Below are 21769 nucleotides of genomic sequence, written 5' to 3' on the forward strand. Positions count from 1 at the left end.
GCTTTATGGATGGGAGCACCAAAGTATCTTTAAGCATTTGAATTCTCCTTTGCCTGCAATTCCTATTTGCCTCATTCTCTGACAAAATGCTGTTGAGCTCAAAGCATAGGTACAAATTCCTTTAAGGGCACTAATGGTCTCTCTCTCTTTTTTTAAACCATAGAAAAGGTAATTTAAAGTAGAATATCATCTTTTATCATCCTCCATTACTTCATGTTATTGAGAAGAGTTGGGAAGGCACATTCCAAAGAAATAGAGTTGCTCAGATCTTTTGTTTGCCAAGCGTTAGAAGCCCAGAGTTCAGACTAAAAGGCTAGTGTCTGCTTTTCATTGATTGTATTTGATTTTGGTATTATGACATTAAACAGATTATATTCAGATAAAAAAAAAATCCCACCACTGAAATTAAAATCTGCCAGTCGGTTTCAGCAATGGTAGTTTCAGTTGGATGACCATTTTAATCTTACCTTTTCTCTTGAGCATCATCTCAAGGCAGAGAGTCCTGTTCTGTGGTTTCCAAATAAAGTCAGTAATCCACAGTAGTGTTGTTACCGTTTGATATGCAGTGTAGAGGTGCACGCATCGTTGAGAGAAGATGAATACAACCTTAGGGTTTCCTAGCAGTTGCTATACTTTTCTAAATATAGTGAGCTTACACAGATGGCTAAATAATTCTGTCTTGTTCAGGTTCATTGGGTTCAGGGTAGTAATTGCATGTGAACCACTGAACAGAATGTAAATTAATCACTCAGATTAGAGGGCATAATAGTCATCAGTAGTAAAAGGTAATTTATCATTTTTACATGTAGTTAACCTGGGGTATGAAATATTTCAAAGTTGCTTCAATTTTATTTGAAAAGAGATAAATAGACAGGTTAGAGGAGTTTAACAAGAGAGCCGCTCAAACCTGTCAAGTTTCAAATTACTATGTCGATTATTTTTGAAAGCACATTTTTGCATATCTTACATGAATGCTGTCGCATTTTTTATTATGTCAATATAATAAAAAAAATAGACTGTCTTGTCCCAGCTTCACTGAAGTCATGCAAAGTGCAAATTAGTAGAGCGTTGGTTTGGGCTCTTCTATTTTAAATCACATACATATTTCCTATGAAACTGATACATGTCTGCTAATCTCTCATTGATTACAAACCATCTCTAAACTTCTGGCTTGAAACAGCCGTTTTATTCTGCTTACAGTGATATGGGTCGGGAATTTAGGAAGGACTTGGCTGAGTGGTTTGAACCTGGTGCAGCTGGAGTGGGCTGCAGCTACTGGAGACAGAGGGTCCACTTCCAAGATTGCTTCTTCACGCATGTGTGCAGAGACTTGGTGCTCTTTGTTTCTTTCTTTCTTTGCACGTGGCTTTCATCCTCCAGCCTGGAGCTTGGGCTTCTCAGTGCATGGTGGTCTCAGGGTGGTTGCACTTTTTGCTGCCTTCCTAGGCCCTATGTGTTCCAACTGACAGGAAGTGGAAGATGCTGGTCTCTTCATTACAACTTGGGCACAGAAACTGGGACAGTGTCACTTCTGCTGTATTTTATTGGTGAAGGTATTACAGAACCCACTCAGATTCAAGAGAAGGGGACATAGTTTATAGCTCTTGATGGAAGGGTGGTTAAAGAAGTTGAGACCATCTTCATTTACCAAACCTGTAGCCTTTATCAGAATGATCTTGCTTGAGAACTTTTCTGGGGATCTGTAAATTTGGATGAAGTGGATACCTTGTTTGATAAATGGTAGACACTTTTAAAGATGTCTTGATATCTCTGTCAGATGCTGGTCTGTTTGAATATACTCTTGTCTACTTGGTGATTCATTTGGACTGAGGGGAGCTGTGATTCTTTTTTCATGTTGGGGCAAACATGCTAGTATAAACTCAATAGGCTACTTGAATGCTAAGTGTCGTTATTTGACTTCAGTTAATAATTAGATAAAGCTGGTGGCTTCACGTAGGGAAACTAAAAGTAATATTAAAAAGCTTTAGATCTCATAGGTTTGCTTTGGACATTAGGAGAAAGAGAGTCCAGGATACAAAAATAATCTACCTTTGTTTAAACTTCTTGTGCTGGGCTTCATTTCATTTCACTTATGTATTTATTCACCTTTCAAAGCTGTGTTAAAGAAGAAACAAATCCTCTGGCTTTCAAAGTCATCGTCATCCTATTATACAGCTCAATTGAGGTAGGTATCGTGCTTTAAATATTTTATCAAGTACTAGGCAGATTTCAGTAGCCCAAGAGTATGTTATGATAGTGATTCTTCTGAATATCACTGTTAATATTAAAGGAAATGTACTAATTTCTTCCAAGGCCAGAATTTCAACCAAAAGAATGATGTTATAAAAACCCTTTACTGGGTTAGCAAGGGCACCAGTAAGTAGAAGATAAGATTCTCCCTGCACAGAAGCCCTTACTGGATTAGGCTTTACATCAATGCAATTAAGGGGAGCCATCCTTTTGCCTTGTGATTGAGTCTTGTCCATGAGGGCCAGTCATTCCAAGAGATTTGTTGAAGTGGTGACATGGTAATTTGACAGCTAGAGAGGATTACCCAGGAGAGCTGCTTCCCCCTAAAATTCTCATCAGGTTGTTTTTAAATAGCAGCAACTTCAAGTTATCAGGTCTGGCTCTGAGAAGTTTGTATCTTTGAGGAAGAATGCCAGATCATGTACAAAATAATCACAAATACCTAGAAATAATCTAATACTTCTGGGCTGCCACTAAAGAAAGGATTTGCTATCAGAGATGGTGTTGTAAGCTGAATCTATGTTAGAAGTGTTTGCAGCACACCCACACACATACGCACACTCACACCTCTATTTTAGTGTGCCTGGAAATGCTGTGGTTGGTCAGCATAATCAGAGGCAGAGGTACAAATAATGACTTATCTACAAACCTCAAGGACCTCTGCAGACTCATGTACAGTTTTCATGTCTGGACTATGGAAAAACTTAGGTCAGAATGGTGAGGAGTAGGAGTTTTAAGCCATATCAGGTAGTGAAAACTTCATTAGAATAAAGGTTTTTGATTTATCAGGTGTAAATTCTAGGTTGGTGGGTGGGTTTGTTGGTTGCTTGGTAGATTGTGAAATCTTAGTTAAGTTTAGATAGACTAAGAAGTTCTGGTTCTGACTATATCTCATTTACTCATTTTATAAATCTAGACATTTCTGTGATGAGATAACTCTCTGATAATCTAATTAGATTGATAGTCACATGTATATAAGTTTTGACTCCCCCAAAACTTAACTACTAATAGCTTATACTGTTGACTGCAAACCTTACCAATAATATAGTCAATCAACACCTACTTTATATGTTATATATAGTATATGCTGTATTCTTAACTTAAACTGAGAGAAAAGAAAATGTTATTGAGAAAGTTATAAGGAAAGAAAAACACATTTATAGTACTGTATTTAACTAAAATAAAAAGATCTGTGTGTAAGCGGACATGTGCAACTCAAACTTGTGTTCTTCAAGGGTCATCTGTACAAGAAATTGCCTGTGAATTGTGACGAGAGAGGTACATGGTTTTGTAGTTAAGACATATGTGAAAAGCAAAATAGAATGTGGTACACGCTATAATAGGTCTGAGTATTGAAAGTCATTGGGAACAACTGGGTCATTTGGGAAGGTATTTACATTATTTTATACTCTTCTCTCACTAGACCACAAAGAGGGCTATACTGTTGCTTCTTATTCATGGTGCTTGGAAGTATGGGCCTATTAAAGTCTAATAGGATAGCTGAGAATTGTTTCTCTCTGTTTTCTCCATGTTTTCATTTATCTTAAAGCTGTATGTTTTGCTGGTTCTTTAGGCTTTCTCTCAAAGGGGCAAATGTCTCAAAAACATTCTGGACATTAGGAGGAATACAGCCCAGGATAAAAACATGTGGAGATAATTGGTTAAGTGGATATCGCACATGCAGATAACAGAGTGGCCTCTATCTGTTGCCAGGCAAAATAAGGAGTTATTTTTTCCTCCAAGTGTCTAATGCCTGCTTTCACTTGAATTTTTATGTGACTTAGTAATCACATTTGATAAGGCCAATAATTGATTAAATCCAGCGAATGATTCCCTTAGTCAGGTCTGCCTGTGCTGTCACGAATCAGCATGCTTAATGAGTCATCAGCAGAACCACCACCTTTGCTGTTAAGAATAGATTGTCATGTGTGTGGTGGGGGTGGGGTGGGGTGACAGAGGTGGGTGGGAAGTGGATCTTACCCTCTGGGAAGGCTGCCTTCAAAGCTATTGTATCCTTGTATGAGCAAGTGTATTTTCTGCTGAGCTGTGCCCCTTTCTCATTCTGGGACATAGTAAGACTCATTGGTGAATTCTGAAGCTCTTTCAGCATCGCAGACATAAAATCAGTGGTGTCTCTTATCCAGTGAAAAATGACAGTCAGTTGAAGGGGACATAGGATAAAGCAAGGCACATAGTTTAGCATACTTATGAGTGACCAATTTTGTATACTGCTACTTACTTAGTAGTGTTGATATTTAGAGCCTGAGTATTAGTAGTAAAATCAGACAAGGGAAACTTCTAAGTGGCAAAGTCCTTTGAAAAATATTTTCCTGTATTTGTGATGAACTATGAAATTCTCAGAGTAGTAAGGACATGTGCATCAGCTGTGAGAATATGTCCAATTTACATTCCAAGATTGCCAGCTGAGTCAAATTGACTTTCCAGTGAAGCTACACCAGACAGAGCAGCAAAGTCATTTGGTTAGAGGCACAGACCGCAGATGGACACTGAGATTTAACCACACAGAAGAACACCCAATGAAGTTAACATGGAAAATGGCCTACAGGTATTGAAATTTCAGGTGAAACACAACCCGGGGAGAAGTGGGGGGTGATGGAAGGTCTATATAGATAGTTTGGTCAGAGGTCAGGGTCACTCTCCTACTATAACATCAGGAGCCTGGGGAGCAGGTGCAGGGATCTCGAGCCAGAGAGGTGGTGTAGGTGTAGCAGGAGTTAGAAACTAGGTGTAGGGAGAGAGGGTGCTGAGGTACAGTAAGTAGCTCAGACACTGAGTCTGAGTAGTGTAGCTAGATACTAGTAGCAGTAATGACTTTGTCGTTGAGCTGCTGTTTTCTGAGCCAAGAGGATCATCTAGGCACAATTCAGTCTTCATTTCTCTTCCATCTTCGTGTCTGATAATTACTACCATTCTCCCACTTGCCCAAGATTAATACTTTTGAGTCACTTCATATGAGCTTCTGTTGTGGTGTTTCTCCAACTTTAACTTTTGGTTCTTCTCCTTCCCCCATGTTAAACAGGTCTCTGACAGGTTGTTATGGGCTTTTCCTTCTCACTATTTTCATTCTCATGATCTTGCTCCCGTCTCATTACTCATCTCTTAAAGAGTATTGAATGACTTTTCCTAACCACTCTCTTTACTCTGGTTTCTTCATTTCATTACGCATACCCATGTCTGATTAATCTTTGCACAGTGTCTCTGATGTGCTGTTTCAACAGCAACAGCACACCTCCATTAGCTTTCTTTTGACTAATAAAAGCTGTCTTCTTGTTTAGGATTTTAAGGGTTTCTACAACTGCATCTACCTCACTTTCCTGCGTTGTCTCTGTTACTCCCTTCTGTTCCTTCTAAGTTCCAGGCAAGCTGAACTCCTTACTGACGGCCATCTTTGCCTTGCGTTTTCTGTCATCCTTCCTTCATTCATAACTTTCTGCTATTTTAAATGTTCTCATTTTTACCTGTTGAAAGCCCGTGTTTTCTTGGAGATCCAATTCGAAAGTCATTTCTTTCCACCTAAAAGAGATCTTGCTCTTCTAGTTATTGCTGGTCTAATTCTGTATGCAAGAAATAGCTGGGTGCGGGTCATTCTTCTTGGCACTAGTGTGATTTTTTTTGAGAAGGGAATATGCTCCCCCAAAGCATGGTGCATTGGACATGATTGGTATTTGTTAAGTGTGGGTTGGCTTTACGAGTGAATCAGATTGATATCCTCTGTATATTTTTACCTTGGGTCAGAACCAAAGTCAGAATTACCAAGTGGAATTGTGGGTAAATAACCTCAGATTGATGAATGACTCATACTTACAAGTGGCTTTGCAGATCACCATATATTCCCACATCCAGACTCTCATTTAGTTCTCACACTGACTAGAGTGGAGTCCTCTGAGGTCAGCAAGCTAGATGGCATGCATGGTCAAGAACCAGAAAGTGTTTAATTGCTTGGATCATCGACTCTGCTTTTCTCTTCTATATGATTTCTGTCAGTGTGGAAATTCACATTTGGGTGGAAACTGTTTTTGCTCTATTACCAATGCTTTAATCTCTATCTTTCCTCCATTTAAACCATTAATTATAGAGATATTTAGTGCCATGACAAATGTATTTGTTTACAGTACATTATTCTAAATATTTGATAACTGTGGTGTGCATCATTTGGATGTTCAGTGGTATTTTGCCAAAATGGTTTTGAGAATCATTTTCTTAGGTTGTCTAATAAGATTTAAGACTTCAGTAGCACTCATGCTGGACATATTGCCTCAGAAGTTAAACCCGGACTTTTAAATTGCCTGGGTAGGCAAGTCTGTTATCCCTCCTAATCCCGGTGGCCTTCATTTCTAAAGAAGCAGAATTGACTTGATTGATTCAGTCTTTGGTGAAGGCTTCCACATTGGGGCCAAGTCCAACACCCAACAGCAGCAGCCTAAGAGGCAGATTTTGGAGTCTCTGGAGGCACTGGATCCAATAGTGTAGATCAGAGCTACTTAAGCTTGACTTTATTGTTACTTCTATTGTGAGGATAGCCTGTGTATCAGGGAATGTTTACTAATATCTCTGGCCTCTGCTCACTAAAGGCCAGTAACAATCCCTCATCCCCTACTTTTGATGACCAAAAAAGTCTCCTGGAAGGCAAAATCACCTCTGACTGAGAACCACTGGTATAGATGAAAAATTAAGAATCAGATTTTGATTTTGCCAAATTACTTTACTCCTCTGTGGTCTCAGTGTCCTCATCTGTGAAGAGATTGAGGTTGAATATGAGGATTTTTCTGGGTTTTTTTGGCTCAAAAATGACTCCTGTGATTCTAAATACTGAGGTCCTTCAAGAAGAAAGCCTAGACCACGAAACAACATTTGCCATGATGGCAAGAACTCTAGGACTTAAAATGAATCATGGGAGAGGAGTAGCATTGCAGGTGAGCATGGAGGTCACTGAGCAGGTAATATAGACAGGCCCCACAGTGATGGTTTTCTGGCCACCAACCAAATCACCCTTGGTTTAGATATTTCTGATTTCACATAAAGAATGCGAACTAATTATGAGAAAGAATTAAAAGATCAATGGCCAAAACACGATCTTTTCCAAAAACATAGATATGTCTAAAGGGTACTCTATTGGTTAAATTTATTGTGTATCTACTCTGTACCAGGTTCTTCACATGCATTATCTTATTTAATCTTAACAGTTATCCTGTTTTATGGATGAGGAACTCAGGGAAAATAGGTAACCTGACTGAGGTCACAAAGCAGAGAAGTGATTAGGCTAGGGTTTAAAGGCAGTACTTTGAGATCTATTCAAGTAGTTTCACAGTTTTTTACAGCTCTAGAACTCTCTCACTGCCACCCCTCACCTCCCAAAGAAATCAGCTTGAAGATGAAGAAAATCAAAGGGTCAGAAAGAAATGTACTTTTGGAGTTCATTTCCCCCCTTCGCCTATTGTACTTTTTATCATTAGGACATTCTACATTTGAAAGTTTTCATATTTGCGTTCAGCTCTCAGGGAAGTTGAAGCTCTCACAAAAGTTTAATGAAATTTTTAAGAAGCTTTCAGGAAAATTTAATGAAATCTTAAATACAAAAAACAAAAAACGACCCAACAAGCTATATTTAAATAGTGTGATTGAAAGCAGGGAAATTCACCTCTACCACCAGCTTCTTTTTTCAAAATCATTTATTTTAGTACAACAACTTAAAGTACTTTGAAAAGTTACATAAAAAAAAGTTACATACTCAGTCATACATGAGTATGTAACCTTTTATGCATAAAAAGTAAACAACAAAAAGAAAATCAGAGAAAAGAAAACTTTTTCTATCCTCTGATTTAATAAGATAATGCCTTTTCAAAGTTCATGAGGTCACTGACTGAATTTTTCCCTTTGTCTCTCCATGAGTGGACTCATGCTCAGTTCCGGGTTGTTTATTCCCATAACTTTGGGATGTCCGGCAGAGGGGACCTGAAGGAAACATTTTAAGCAAGCTGGAGAGAGTAGATTAAGCTGAGAAGATTTTTGGGAAGAAGCCTATCTGTAGTCTTCGTTTATCCATGAAATCCAAGTCTTGGCATGAAACTTTTGTCATGTTTGGGTAGGTGCCCCTACTTACCTGAACCTGTTTCTTCCTTACCAGTAATAGTTGGAAATAATAACACTTGCTTCCTAGAATTCTTGGGAGTTCAGAATGAAATGGGATATATGAAACCTTTGGAAATCCTTGGCACATAGCACAATATGGCACATGAATAGTGCTCAGTCACTTGAGAGCTTGGGAGCTCCCTCACAGAGAAATCACAATTCCATGGCCACTGTGCAAAGAGTTTGCCCATTGACTGCACGCTTCTCTAAGGAAGCAGGAAGTAGGAGGAATATAGGCCCTGCTTTTTAGGCAGAAACTGTGTCTTATTTACTGATAGATGGGATCAGCATTAACAGTGATTGTTGAGTGTCTTTTAGGGTGCATGTTACAGAATAGAAAGAAGGTTGGGGTAGGTAGGGCAGCAGAGCAAGCCACACAAAGTCAGTAACCATTGAAACATGGCCCTTAGTTTGGAAAAAAGTTTGAAATGGCCCAGTCTGGTGTGGTGTCATGGACAATATTTCCACAGGAAGGATAGTTCATCTTTATATTTCACTTTTCAGTTTTGAGGGAAAATGTGTGTTCTTTAAACCAGGACAGAATGAATAACACTGTATTTTTAAAATTTATTTTTAATTTATTTTCAGAATAACAGTATTCATTATTTTTGCACCACACCCAGTGCTCCATGCAATCCGTGTCCTCTATAATACCCACCACCTGGTAATCCGACCTCCCACCCCCTACCCCTTCAAAACCCTCAGATTGTTTTTCAGAGTCCATAGTCTCTCATGTATTTTACTGGTTGATAACATGTATTCTAGAATCAGCATGCCTGGCTTCTCACCCCAGCTTTACTGTTTCCTATGTATGACTTTAATTGTTTAATTTCTCTAAGCTAGTGGTTCTTAAGTGGTAGTGATTTCCCTCTCAGAGGCTATTTGGCAATGTCTGGAGGTATTTTTGGTTGTCACATCTGAGAGTGGGGTATTCTACTGGCATCTAGCAGACAGAGGGCAAGGATGCTGTTAAGTATCCTACAGTGCGCAGAACACCTCTACCATAACAAAGAATTATCTGGTCCAAGATGGGAGTGGCATGTATCTAACCCTTACTTTCTTTATCTGTACAAAGGAAATAATAATAGTACTTACCTATAAGGCTGTTGTCAGGGTTAAATGAAATAAAGATTGAAAGAATTAAGTGCACTTTCTGGCTTTTTGTAAAGGTAAAGAATATTTTAGCTATTATTATTAATGTTACTATTAACATTGTTAATAGTTGGATCATTGTTTATGTAGCACATTTATGAATTCTGTTTCATAGTTTAAGTAGTTGACATATCGGATTTTATAGTGTATTAGATGCATTTAAGTTTTATAACGAAAAAGAGATAAAGTCCTTCAAATCATTCATTGGAAGAGATTTTGAAATTGTTTTGAAGAGATAATATTGTTTGGTTTAAGTAAGTATAGTAGACTGAAATAAATCAGAAATCATAAATTCTGTATGCTATTATATTCTCTTAGCCCTCAAAAAGCATAAAATTACAGATTTTAAAAGAAATACTTTGATATTGTTGCATATCGTTACATGGGAGGCAATAAAACAAAACAAATTTACTGAGAAATGAAGTCCCATCTGTCACATGCATTATCAGTAAATCAATGAAAACTGGTAGCTACAAGGTAAGCCTCAATATAAATTGGAATGGATTCCTACTTTTACACCAGACCACAAAAATGTCCCTTGAGTTAAATACAAGTCCAGTAGCCAGTACAGTAGGTCTGAATACATAGCTCTACCTGGAATCACAGGCCACACTCCTTTCAGGTCTGGTGGCAGGGCTCTGTCACCTCAGGGCTGGGACTGTCCTGGTTGTCTTGTCCCAATTAATTATCTTGTTTCCCTTTTGCATAAATACAAAGGGAAGATTTATGGGATGACTTTCCCTAACCTTTTAGATGTGTTTCATCATTTAGATCATAATCAGGAGTTTCTTAGAGTTACACGACAATTAGCCTAAGAAAAGAGCCAATATGGACTGTAAAATCCATGATCATTCTCTGCCTATATGCCAGATTTATAATTCCAAGTAATTTTGCTGTGATTTTGCAGTGATTTTACTAATTTTCAAGTCCTGTGTTGTTAGTAATAGTAACAGTAGAAATATATTTACTAGTCACCACGGTTTACTCATGACCCATTATCAAGAAAAAAACAAAGATGGAGTGCCTGGGTGGCTCCGTCAGTTAGGTGTCTGACTCTGGTTTTAGCTCAGGTCATAATCTGCCGCTCTCCACCCTCCATGCTCTCTTTCTCTCTTTCCCAAGTAAATACATCTTAAAAAAATAGGAGAGAAAAAGAAAATGAACTCCTTTGGTAAGGCAAAGAGTGCCTGTTTGATGGGTAAACAGAAGCCTCATTCCCTCAGGGCTCATAGTACTGCTCCAGGGTGGGAACGAACATCCTGCATAATAATAATATCAATGATGGTGGGGATGACGGTGATGGTGGCAGTGATGGCATTGGTGGTGCCCCATGCATACAGCTATTTATTAAGACTGTGGCTTATGCTCATTAGATCCCACTAATTTCAGACTTAACCTGTTTGCTTTTTATCTGCTTTTTTCCCCCCTGCTGACTTCTCTGTATTGAGAGATGGGTTCCAGGAGCACGATTTGGGGATTTGACAGATAAGGTGCTGATGAAGCCATTGTGTAGCTTAAATAGCTTCCCATTTAGCATCATTATTTTGAATAGAAAGAAATTTTCCTTAAATGAGTCTCTTGTGTGGAAAAGGGTACTTTTGATCTTTAGATTGGTGGGGTGGATGATTCCCCCTCCTTGATATCCATGACTTCCAACTTTGGTTCCTGTGGGGTACTCTAGGGGCATAATTATGCCAGAAGTTTATTAACAAGGCAACATAACACTGACACTCAGAACATGGCTTTTGGGGTCTGAATGGCCTCAATGTAAATCTCATTTCCACCCCTCCTTAATTTTGTGATATTACAGCTTGATAAGCATGCATATTCTCAAGGTGTACGCTACTAATTGTTCCTAAGTCTTAAGGTTGTTGATAAGGATTAAAGGAGACAATGTATTTATGGTAGAAGACCCAGTTCTAGCCATATAATAAGTGCTTAATAAATATTAGCTGTTAATATAATGCCCTCCCTCCCCATAAAAATTAATGGCTATTGAATGAGACTTTTCCTCATAATAAAGAATGAGACCTTGCTAACTCTCTGCAATATTTGGCCTCCCTCAAAGACTTATTCTGCTTGTATAGGAGATTAATTCTTCAAGGAGTAGCTGGAGTGGTGCCAGCAAATTATAGACAGAGGTGGGAGAATCTGCCTTGTGCTTCAGGCTGATTCATAAAGTTGTGAAGATAAAGTACAGGTCTCTAGAAAGAGCCTAAAAGAAGGAATCCAATTGTTTAGTCAAAGATTCTCAGTGTTACCTGCTCTCTGCTATTCTCTTGGCCCCTTAAGTATTTATCTTTTAAGATGTTCTGCCATGTCCATGTCAGGGGGCAGGGACCTACCATCCCTGCCAGAGATTTAAAAGAGGAAGTCAAGTTGCCAAATGAAAGCTAGTCCACATGGTTGCATTAACAATACTACTCAGAGGTTGAATGAAGAGCAAATTAGAAATATTTAGTTTTAAAAGTGGGTTCTGGGGCACTGGCTCAGTAGGTTAAGTGTTCTACTCTTGATTAGACTAATTAAATTAAATTAAAATTAATAGCCATTAATTTTGGCTCAGGTCATGATCTCAGGGTCATGAGATCAAGCCCTGCATGGGCCTCCACACTCACACTGCTTGAGATTCTCTCTCCATCTCCCTCTGCCCCTCCCCCACTTTCTCTTTCTCTAATGTACATAAAAAATATAACAATGAGTTCTGCCAAAAGTATTGAATAAAATAAAATCAGCATGTTTTATTGGTAGGTATAGATTTTGGCTTGTCTGACTTCATTCCCAGACTCTTCACTTTACTGTATACTTACTGAGTATCAGCTGGGTGATGGTCAGGCACTGCGAGACATTAAAAAATAAAAATAAAAGGACTAAGATGTGGTTTCTACCCTCAAGGAGCTAAGGGCATAATGGGACCCAGGCAGGGTTATTTCAATATGAGAGGGACCCAGGCAGGTTATTTCAATATGAGGTTTTTCATAGAGGTACAGAGGAGTGCTCTGCTTAGTTTGGGGGCTCAGGAAATCTTGTTGGAGAAGAGCCTGAGCTAATATTTAAGGGTGAATAAGAGAAAATAGCCAGATATGGGAAGTTTTTATGAGCATTTATTTAGAAGGAGTAACATGAGCAGATACTCGATTTTAATAACTTTTGTTATCTGAGTCCCAGTCTCTGCTCTGGCTTGAGTGGGTTTTGGTATGCAAGGGTAGGGCAGGATCAGTGTGCTATGGGTCTCTTAGGGGTGTGTCATGAATAGTTGTGAGCGGCTGCTCAGAGAAGTAAGTTTTCACTTCTCTAAGGGTTGTAAGCAAAGCAAAGTAGACAATTAATAAAGATTTCTCTTTATTTGAAGGCAGGTACTGTGGCCATCTGGACCCTGAGGACCACTTTTAGAATGGCTCATCCCAAAGAAACCAAGAACTACTTCAAAATAAAAAAGGCAGATAAAAAAAGAATCTCCTATATCTTCTGTAAGAGAGTAGAGATTAGAAGTAATGATGGAAAATGTTCTGTCCTCGACATGGGGAGTTAGAGAGGAGAAGGGAGTTGGGGGAATTTGGAAGGGGAGGTGAACCATGAGAGACTATGGACTCTGAAAAACAATCTGAGGGTTTTGAAGGGGTGGGGGGGGGTGGGAGGTTGGGTACCAGGTAGTGGATAATATAGAGGGCACGGATTGCATGGAGCACTGGGTGTGGTACAAAAATAATGAATACTGTTACGCTGAAAATAAAAAATAAATTAAAAAAAAAAAGAAAGAAAATGTTCTGTCCTCTATTTTCTCAGTTTTTATAAGGCAGGTCTCTCCCCCCCCCCCTGTTTTAGATATTCTTATTTATTTTAATTACCTAAATAATTTCTGAATACATTTTCATTGTAAAAAAATCCAAAGATTAGAGATAAAGGCAAAGTTTCTTTAAATCATTGGTTAACGGTGTTCTGTTTCCAGGTAACCACTGTTATGAACTTTTTTTTTTTTTTTAAGATTTTATTTTTCATTTATTTGAGAGAGAGAGAGAGCATAAGAGGGTGGAAGGGTAGGGGACAAACAGACTTCTGGCTCAGCAGGGAGCCCAGGGTGGACTCAATCCCAGGACCCTGGGATCATGACCTGAGCCAAAGGCAGATGCTTAAGTGACTGAGCACCAGGCACCCCTATTTATCAACTTTATTATATTTCACTTCTATATGTTTAGATAGAATTCATCAGTGAAACCATCTGGACCTGGCCTGGGCTTCTTGTAGGAAGAACATATTCAAACATATTCAAAGTTCTCCAATGATATCAGAAACACCAGGAAGGTCTGTTAAAACACAGCTTGCTGAAACTCACTCCCAGAGTTCTGATTCTGTAAATCTGGGATGAGGTCTGAGGATTTCCATTTCTTAGTTCCCAGGTGTTGCTGATGCTGCTAGACTGAGGAACCACACTTGGATAATCACTGCCTTAATGGGTGTAGGGGTACTCTGATTTTCTCTTTTTTTCCTTGGGTCATTCTTGGTAAGTTCTCTCAAAATTTGTTCATTTATCTATATTGTGATATTCACTGATATGATATTGCTTACCATCTTTTTAGTTTCTGCAAAATCTGCCGTGATACCCCTTCTTTTATTCTTGATAATGGTAATTTGTGCTTCGGCTCATTATTTTTTTCAGTCCTTTCTACTTGTTTATTATTACCTATTAATGTTTTAAAAAACCCAACTTTTCTCTCTAATCTTTTCTGTTGATTACTTTATATTTTGTTGCTTTCTACTCTTATTTCTTTCTTCTTGCTTACTTTGGGTTTAATTTTCTAACTTCTTAAGATGAAACGTAGAGCATTTACTTCAAACCTTTCATCTTTATAATATAGATATTTAAGCTATATAGCCCCTATAAGTTATATAGTTCTTCCTCTGTATCTCTGTGTTGTCTATGCCTACAGTGTTATCACACTGGATTCTAGTTAGTTCGTCTCCCTAAGCATCCCATAAGCTCCTTCATATAAAAGACCCTCCTAATCATTTTTTGTTTTCCTAATAAATCCAGGATGACTATGTCAGAGCAAGTGGATGAGTGAATATGGTTGACCTGGTGGCTTAGATGCTTTCTCCTTTGTCCTTGTTTCTTACATATGTGGTTCTCAGACACAGGAGCACCATTTATGGAAGGAAAAGTCATTTTTGAAGCAAACTATGTGGGGGTTGAGAAGTCCTTGTTTTGAAATACTGTTATAATAGGTGGCAGTAAGGCCTGCTTGGCACTCGGAGAACATTATTCCACTGCCTAAGTTGGTTGAATTTTCTCTGAGCTACCCCCTCTCTGGCATTTTCTTTGGAGTCCGGGCTGCTCTTCGTGCTCATTACCAAATGGGGTCAAAATGAAATTTCTCTCCCTTCAAGTTGGATTTCACAACTGACCAGGTACATTATGGCTGAAATGTGGGGCTGCTTTTTCCATTTCCACAGCAGCTGCTGGTGTGGATGGCTGTGAGAGGCCAGAACAGAACCTCTGCTAATGTACTTATATACTAGAACAGATACAGGCTGATCCCGTTGGAATTTTGCACTACTGGGTCCTCAGAGATTTAAACTCTCCCATGCATGGATTTTCTGGCTTTTGGCAACTTGTTCAAAGGAAGAAGCATTATGGTGTTTGTTTCCCCAGGGAAAATGGGAACTTCTTTGGAGCATTGAGCTCGGAGGCCCATCATTACACAAGCCATTTACAGTAAAGAGTTAATAACAAAATATCATTACTTTATTCTCAAACTTTTAAATCCATACCAGGGGTATAGATCTCAAAACAAACACATAAACTAGGCTGAGGAGACATTAAACTTTGATTAGAAATCACAATGACTGTGATGATAATAATAATAGCTATGATGGTACAGGATAATACATGATAGTCATTGTATTCCCGGCACTAGGCTAAGTGCTTTCTACATTTATCTTATTTAATTTTTGCTATAATCTGTGGTGTAGGTGCTTTTGTTGTTCCTATTTTATGGGTGAAAAAATGTCTTAGAGAATATAAGCAACTTACCCAAGGTCAGAAAATAGTAGGAAATAGTTTCAGCTGAGGCCAGTTTGGCACTGAAGTCCTCTGCTGTCCTGCCTGTTTCTTTGACTCTGGAAGATGGCAGGATGGTGACAAAGTGGGGTTGTAACTGTGTTTGCACAACAGTCCATCATCAGGGCTGGTTTCAGTCATGCTGATACAGGTGACTTGGGCATTTACTTAATTCCCCTGTTTAGTTTCCCCGTGCATCGGAAACTGATGATGATTCGGGGCTACCTCAAACATACCTGGGGGAGAAAAGGAAAAATAATCCTTGTGGAGAATGAAGACCTTAATGAGAGCTGTACCAAAGGGAAGGACCTCCAGTTTGCTCAGCCATTTCTTGTGCTGCTCAGGGGAGGCAGAATACCAGCCTGGCATCTCTGTCCAAGGCACAAATCTGTGCTGGCACAAATCAGCACTTCTTCCTTTTTGTGAGATCTCTGATGAGATGTGGCTGGTGATCAAGTATAATTGAGGTGGTGATGGGGGGGGGTGCATATCTAGAAGCTCCAGTCCCATCTGTGGGGTCACAAGAGGACTTGATTTCTCTTTCTGTCTGCTTTTAGAAGTTCATTGAGGAAACCAGTTTTTCCAGTTCTCTCTCTAAGATTCCTCCTTTTTTTTTTCTTGCAACAGGCTGATTTCCAGGTGCTCTAAATCAGCACGTGGTTTTCCTGCCCACTGTGACCCACGATAAGAAACGATTTTATACTGTGACTAAGTGTGTGCTTACACACACATGCTCACACCCCCACACACTCACAACTGAAATAAAAGTTTATCTCACCACGAGTAATTTAACCTGATATCTCATATTCTATTCTATTAACATAGTAAACTGGTTTTATTACCCACTGATGGGTAGCAACCCATAATTTGAAAATTACTGGTGGTGATCAGTGGGTGCTGAAAATAAGGGCATAAATTATATCCTTTTATGGATATATTTGAGTGTCCAGGTCTACCCCAAATGCATTAGTAAATTCAAATGTGTGTTTTTTTCTAGGGATAATTTAACAACTCTCGAAGAGTCTTGGGGTTTTCTGCCAACCTAAATTAGAAGCAAGTTGTTTGAACCTCTCTCAGGTGGGTAGGTCGAACCAAAAGAAATGGCCCACAGAGGAAGAGCATGGTGGAGTGTCAGAGTGAAGGCCCAGGGCCCTTGGCCTTTGCCTGCCTACGTGGTTCGAAGTGAAAACACAAAGTAGTGGGAATGGCCTGTGTCTTAGGGAATCGCTTCTTATTCCAATAAACCCCTGAGGATCTGCATTCTTTGGGAATTTGCAGTAGATAGCACTAGTAATGGAAAGCAAGATTTTTCTTTTTTTCCTTTCCCAAGTGCTGACAGGAGGAAGGATATTTATCCCTTTGGTAACAAAAGAAATTGGGCTTCTCTGACGCACAGGGCAGCATGAAATGCAAATGTATTCCGTATTCCGTATGCGTATCCATTCTTCACCCTGCCTTCCAGACTGTGAGTTCATTAAAACTACTGAATGAGTTCCAGGGTGAGGAAGACGAAGCTGTCATTTGCTGTGTTCCATGGTTTGCTTCTTCCTTTTCTCTAAGCTCATTCATCTGTGGCTGAGTCACAAAGAAATAGCACGTTCACCCCAGAGCATCCTGCACCCTAGGACCACTTGGCGACCTGACATTTATTTGATTCTGTTAGAATACAGTCAAGACAGAGTTTACCCTTCCTCTCTTGCCTCCTCCTCCTCCCTGTGGATTCAATTCTCAGTTCACCATGGGAAGATGTAGCCTTGTTTGTTGATCTCAGTTGATGATGAGTTTTGAGAAGTCACCTTCTGAATTAATTGTGTTGCTGATGGAGTTTGTATTTTCCAGTTCATGGGCTGGTTTTCTCACACCTGCATCTCTCTGCTCACTCGTTAGCTCTTAGTGTACACATGCTTTGCCGCTGCATCGCTCCTGGGAACTATGCAAACAGCACTTCTGAAACTTTGCTGTGATCACCTTAAATATGTTGTTGATAAAATGCAAATTTTGATCCAGTAGGTATGGGGTGGGTCTTGAGACTCTGCATTTCTACTGGGTGATGCTGATGCCCCTTGTCCCTGGCCCTTTGAATAATGAGGCTCCCTAGGCGGGCATGTAGGTGCCTGAGAGGCCACTGTTGTGTGGATGTTTATTGGTTTCAATATGCAGTGTGTAACTAGGGGGTGGTAGATTTTAATCTATAATAAGAGAATCAGGAATCATCATTCCTTCTAGGTAGAGTTGGTCTGTACCATCCAGTCTGATCACTCTTCTCTCTTTCGGGAATAAATGCCCTGTTTCCTATCAGGGGCTGTCTTTCCACTCCTGCAGCAGTAAATGGATTCATTGAGACCTTGATTTTTGCCTTGGAGTTGTGAGGACCAGAGTAGGCCCAGGTGGCCAAGAGTTGGGAAAATTCTCAGGGTGTGAGAGATTCTTGAGAGTGACATATTTAACCAGGAAAAAGCAGCCAGGGACTGTAGTGAAGTTCCTGCTGATCTGGGACACCACCTGATAGTGGAGTGACAACAAATAACTTTGTTTTCCTCTTCAGGAAAGCTCCTCCAACACAATGGCGCCCCCCCCAACCCCCCCCCCCCTGCCCCTGCAAACACAAATGAAGTCAAACCCTTGCTGCAGCCTCTTCTTTCTAGGATAGCACATGGCTTTTCTCACTAGTGGTGGCATCGTGGATTTCTGCAACACATGATTAGAACTCTATACTACCATGATCAATTTAAGAGGGAGGACATCTGATCCTTTGATGTTGCTGTAGCTTTGGCTGGGGTCTGTGAATCGTCAGGCTTAAACATTTCATAGCACTCACCATAGCACATAGCCTCCCCAATGTCCATAACCCAGTAAGAATTTATTTAATTCATCATTAACAAAGGAACGGATAAGAGGTTACAACAAGATTATCTACCATGAACAAGTGGATTTATCCATGGGATGCAAAGGTGGCTCAACATTGCAAATCAATCGATGTGATAGAACAAATCAATAAAGAGAAGAGAGAAGAATGACATGGTACTCTCAATTGATGCAGAAGAAGCATTTGATAAGATACAAGATCCGTTCCTGATAAAAATTATTCAAAGTATAGGGATAGAGGGAACATTCCTCAACTTCATAAAATCTGTCTATGAAAAACCCACAGCAAATATCATCCTCAATAGGGAAAAGCTGAGAGCCTTCCCTGTGAAAACAGGAACATGACAAGGATGCCTACTCTTGCCACTGTTATTCAACATAGTATTAGAAGTCCTAGCAACAGCCATCAGTCAACAAAAAGAAATAAAAGGTATTCAAATTGGCAAAGAATAAGTCAAACTCTCTCTCTTCACTGATGACATAATACTTTAATGGAAAACCCAAAAGATTCCACTCCAAACTGCTAGAACTCATACAGCAATTCAGTAATGTGGCAGGATACAAAGTCAATGTACAGAAATCAATTGCTTTCTTATACACTAACAATGAAACTATAGAAAGGGAAATTAGAGGATCGATTCCATTTACTATAGCACCAAGAACCGTAAGATACCTGGGAATAAACCTAACCAAAGAGGTAAAGGATCTGTGCTCGAGGAACTACAGAACACTCATGAAAGAAATTGAAGAAGACACAAAAAGATGGAAGACCATTCCATGCTCATGGATTGGAAAAATAAACGTTGTTAAAATGTCGATACTGCCCAGAGCCATCTATACTTTCAATGCCATCCCGATCAAAATTCCACTGGCATTTTTCAAAGAGCTAGAAAAAATAATCCTAAAATTTGTATGGAACCAGAAGAGACCCTGAATTGCTACGGAAATGTTGAAAAAGAAAAACAAAACTGGGGGCATCACATTGCCTGATTTCAAGCTTTACTACAAAGCTGTGATCACCAAGACAGTATGGTACTGGCACAGAAACAGACACATAGACCAGTGGAACAGAGTAGAGAGCCCAGATATGGACCCTCAACTCTATGGTCAAATAATCTTTGACAAAGCAGGAAAAAATATACAATGGAAAAAAGACAGTCTCTTCAACTGGTTCAAATGGCCATCCAAAGAACAGGCCCATAGATTAGAAAGGTGCGAATGGAGTGCAGAGATTTTTCACAGTGCAGGAGGGAAGTTGACTGCCTCCCCAGCAGACAGAATGTATCTGCATGTCTGGAGACAAGAATTGTTTTGTATTGGGGCGCCTGGGTGGCTCAGTTGTTAAGCCTCTGCCTTTGGCTCAGGTCATGATCTCAGGGTTCTGGGATCGAGCCCCACATCAGGTTCTCTGCTCAGCAGGAAGACTTCTTCTCCCTCTTCTACTTCCCTCGCTTGTGTTCCCTCTCTAACTGGTCTCTCTCTGTCAAATAAATAAATGAAATCTTAAAAAAAAAAGAATTATTTTGTATTATTATCAGTTATCTACAATTTACAGAGTTGTCAAATGACTCAAAGGCTATAGGGGTTATGCCTCTTATGGTGAGGACAGAAGCAAGAGAGACGAACCACTTGGTCAACTTTAACACTTTTGTCATGACTCAAACTCCTGTGGGCAGAATGGTCTCATGGCCAAGTCCAACATCAGTGGGATTGAGAAGCCCTCTCATAGGGGTAGAAGAGGTCTATGTAGCAAATGACAATAGCATCTAACACAGTTTGTGTTTATTTTATAAATTCTTAATCAGTTTTATTATAAAGTCAGCCAAAGACAAAGAGGAGCTGTGAATCATAGTTGCAGTCCTGTATCAAGCCCAGCATCCAGTGAATTTCTCCATTTTATGTTTATTTCACAGTATCACCAAGACCTTGAGTCATACACAGGTAGAAGCATATGAATGGGTTCAGGTTTACATGAGAAGATTTGTGGAGATGTGAATTTTTAAAAAATATGCAATTCAAAGGAACTACTTCTCTGGATTCAGGGATACATCCCCATGTTCAAATATCTACACAGATATGGTGGGAGAAGCTTTTTTTCTTAGGCGAGCACAAATACCTAAGTGTGAGTGTGGTTGGTTCCAGTACATTAAATTTTGATTTGGGATAAACACATTTGAGAGTGTGCCTTTTTGTTTTAAAATTCTTTTTTTTCCCTATACAAGTAAAATATGAATGTATTTGCCCTATAAAAATGGAAATATTACTGAGAAGGCTAAAGCATTCAGTCTCCTTTGACTCTCCCTCTGTCCCTCCACCTATCCTGTTCCCAGGTTCCTCCTGAGATATTAATAACTATTATCAGTATGGGGTGTATGTATTTAATATAATATGTATTTCTCAGCAAGGTGCTTTTTCAAGCAATCGTATCTTGGGTTTTTTAAAGATTTTATTTATTAATTTTAGAGAAAGAGAAAGAGAGCAGGAGAGAGCACACAAGTTGGGGGAGAAGAAAGGGGAAAGGAAGAGAATCTTAAGCAGACTCCCATCAAGCCCAGATCCTAACATGGGCTCTATCTCATGGCCCGGATGTTGTGACCTGAGCCGAAACCAAGAGTCAGATGCTTAACTGAGTGAGCCACCCATATGCCCCCACATCTTGGAAATCTTTGTTAGCTCCTAAAAATTTATCTCTTTAAAAAATTAATAATATCTGGGGCGCCTGGGTGGCTCAGTGGGTTAAAGCCTCTGCCTTCGGCTCAGGTCATGATCCCAGGGTCCTGGGATCGAGCCCTGTGTCAGGCTCTCTGCTCGGCAGGGAGCCTGCTTCCTCCTCTCTCTCTCTCTGCCTGCCTCTCTGCCTACTTGTGATCTCTGTCTGTCAAATAAATAAATAAAATCTTTAAAAAAAATTAATAATATGTCTAAGTCATAGTTAATTGGGCTGCTTACCTAATGGTAGACGTTTTGTTGTTTCCAGTTCTTTGCTATGATGAGTTATGCTGCAATGAAATAAGAAGGCCCATTATAGTGTTTATTGAGGGAGTCTTTAAAATGCACAATTGCAATGGCTAAACTCTGTGCTTTCTTAGTTTTCCAGAGGTATTGGTCCATATAATTGATGTTCATGAGTTTGAAAATCCCTTTTATAACATTTACATTATTATTTAAATCTAGGTCCTGTTACCTGTTTGGGTAAAAGTCATTAAATGTGAAAATCTTGCTCTCAAACTCTTGATTCCTCGCGTTTGTTTCTGGGACATGCTGTGATATCTGCCCCCTTCCCCGCTGCCTTCT

The 21769-nt window shown here is 39.5% G+C and overlaps 1 protein-coding gene across 15 annotated transcripts in view; it reads left to right on the top strand.

Moving 5' to 3' along the window:
• PDE1C (phosphodiesterase 1C) overlaps nt 1-21769 on the top strand; it is a 493351-nt gene that overhangs the window by 210233 nt on the left and 261349 nt on the right. The window lies entirely within an intron of this gene.

Source organism: Mustela nivalis, assembly GCF_964662115.1.
Source record: "Mustela nivalis genome assembly, chromosome: 12".
Taxonomy (NCBI): Eukaryota; Metazoa; Chordata; class Mammalia; order Carnivora; family Mustelidae; genus Mustela; species Mustela nivalis.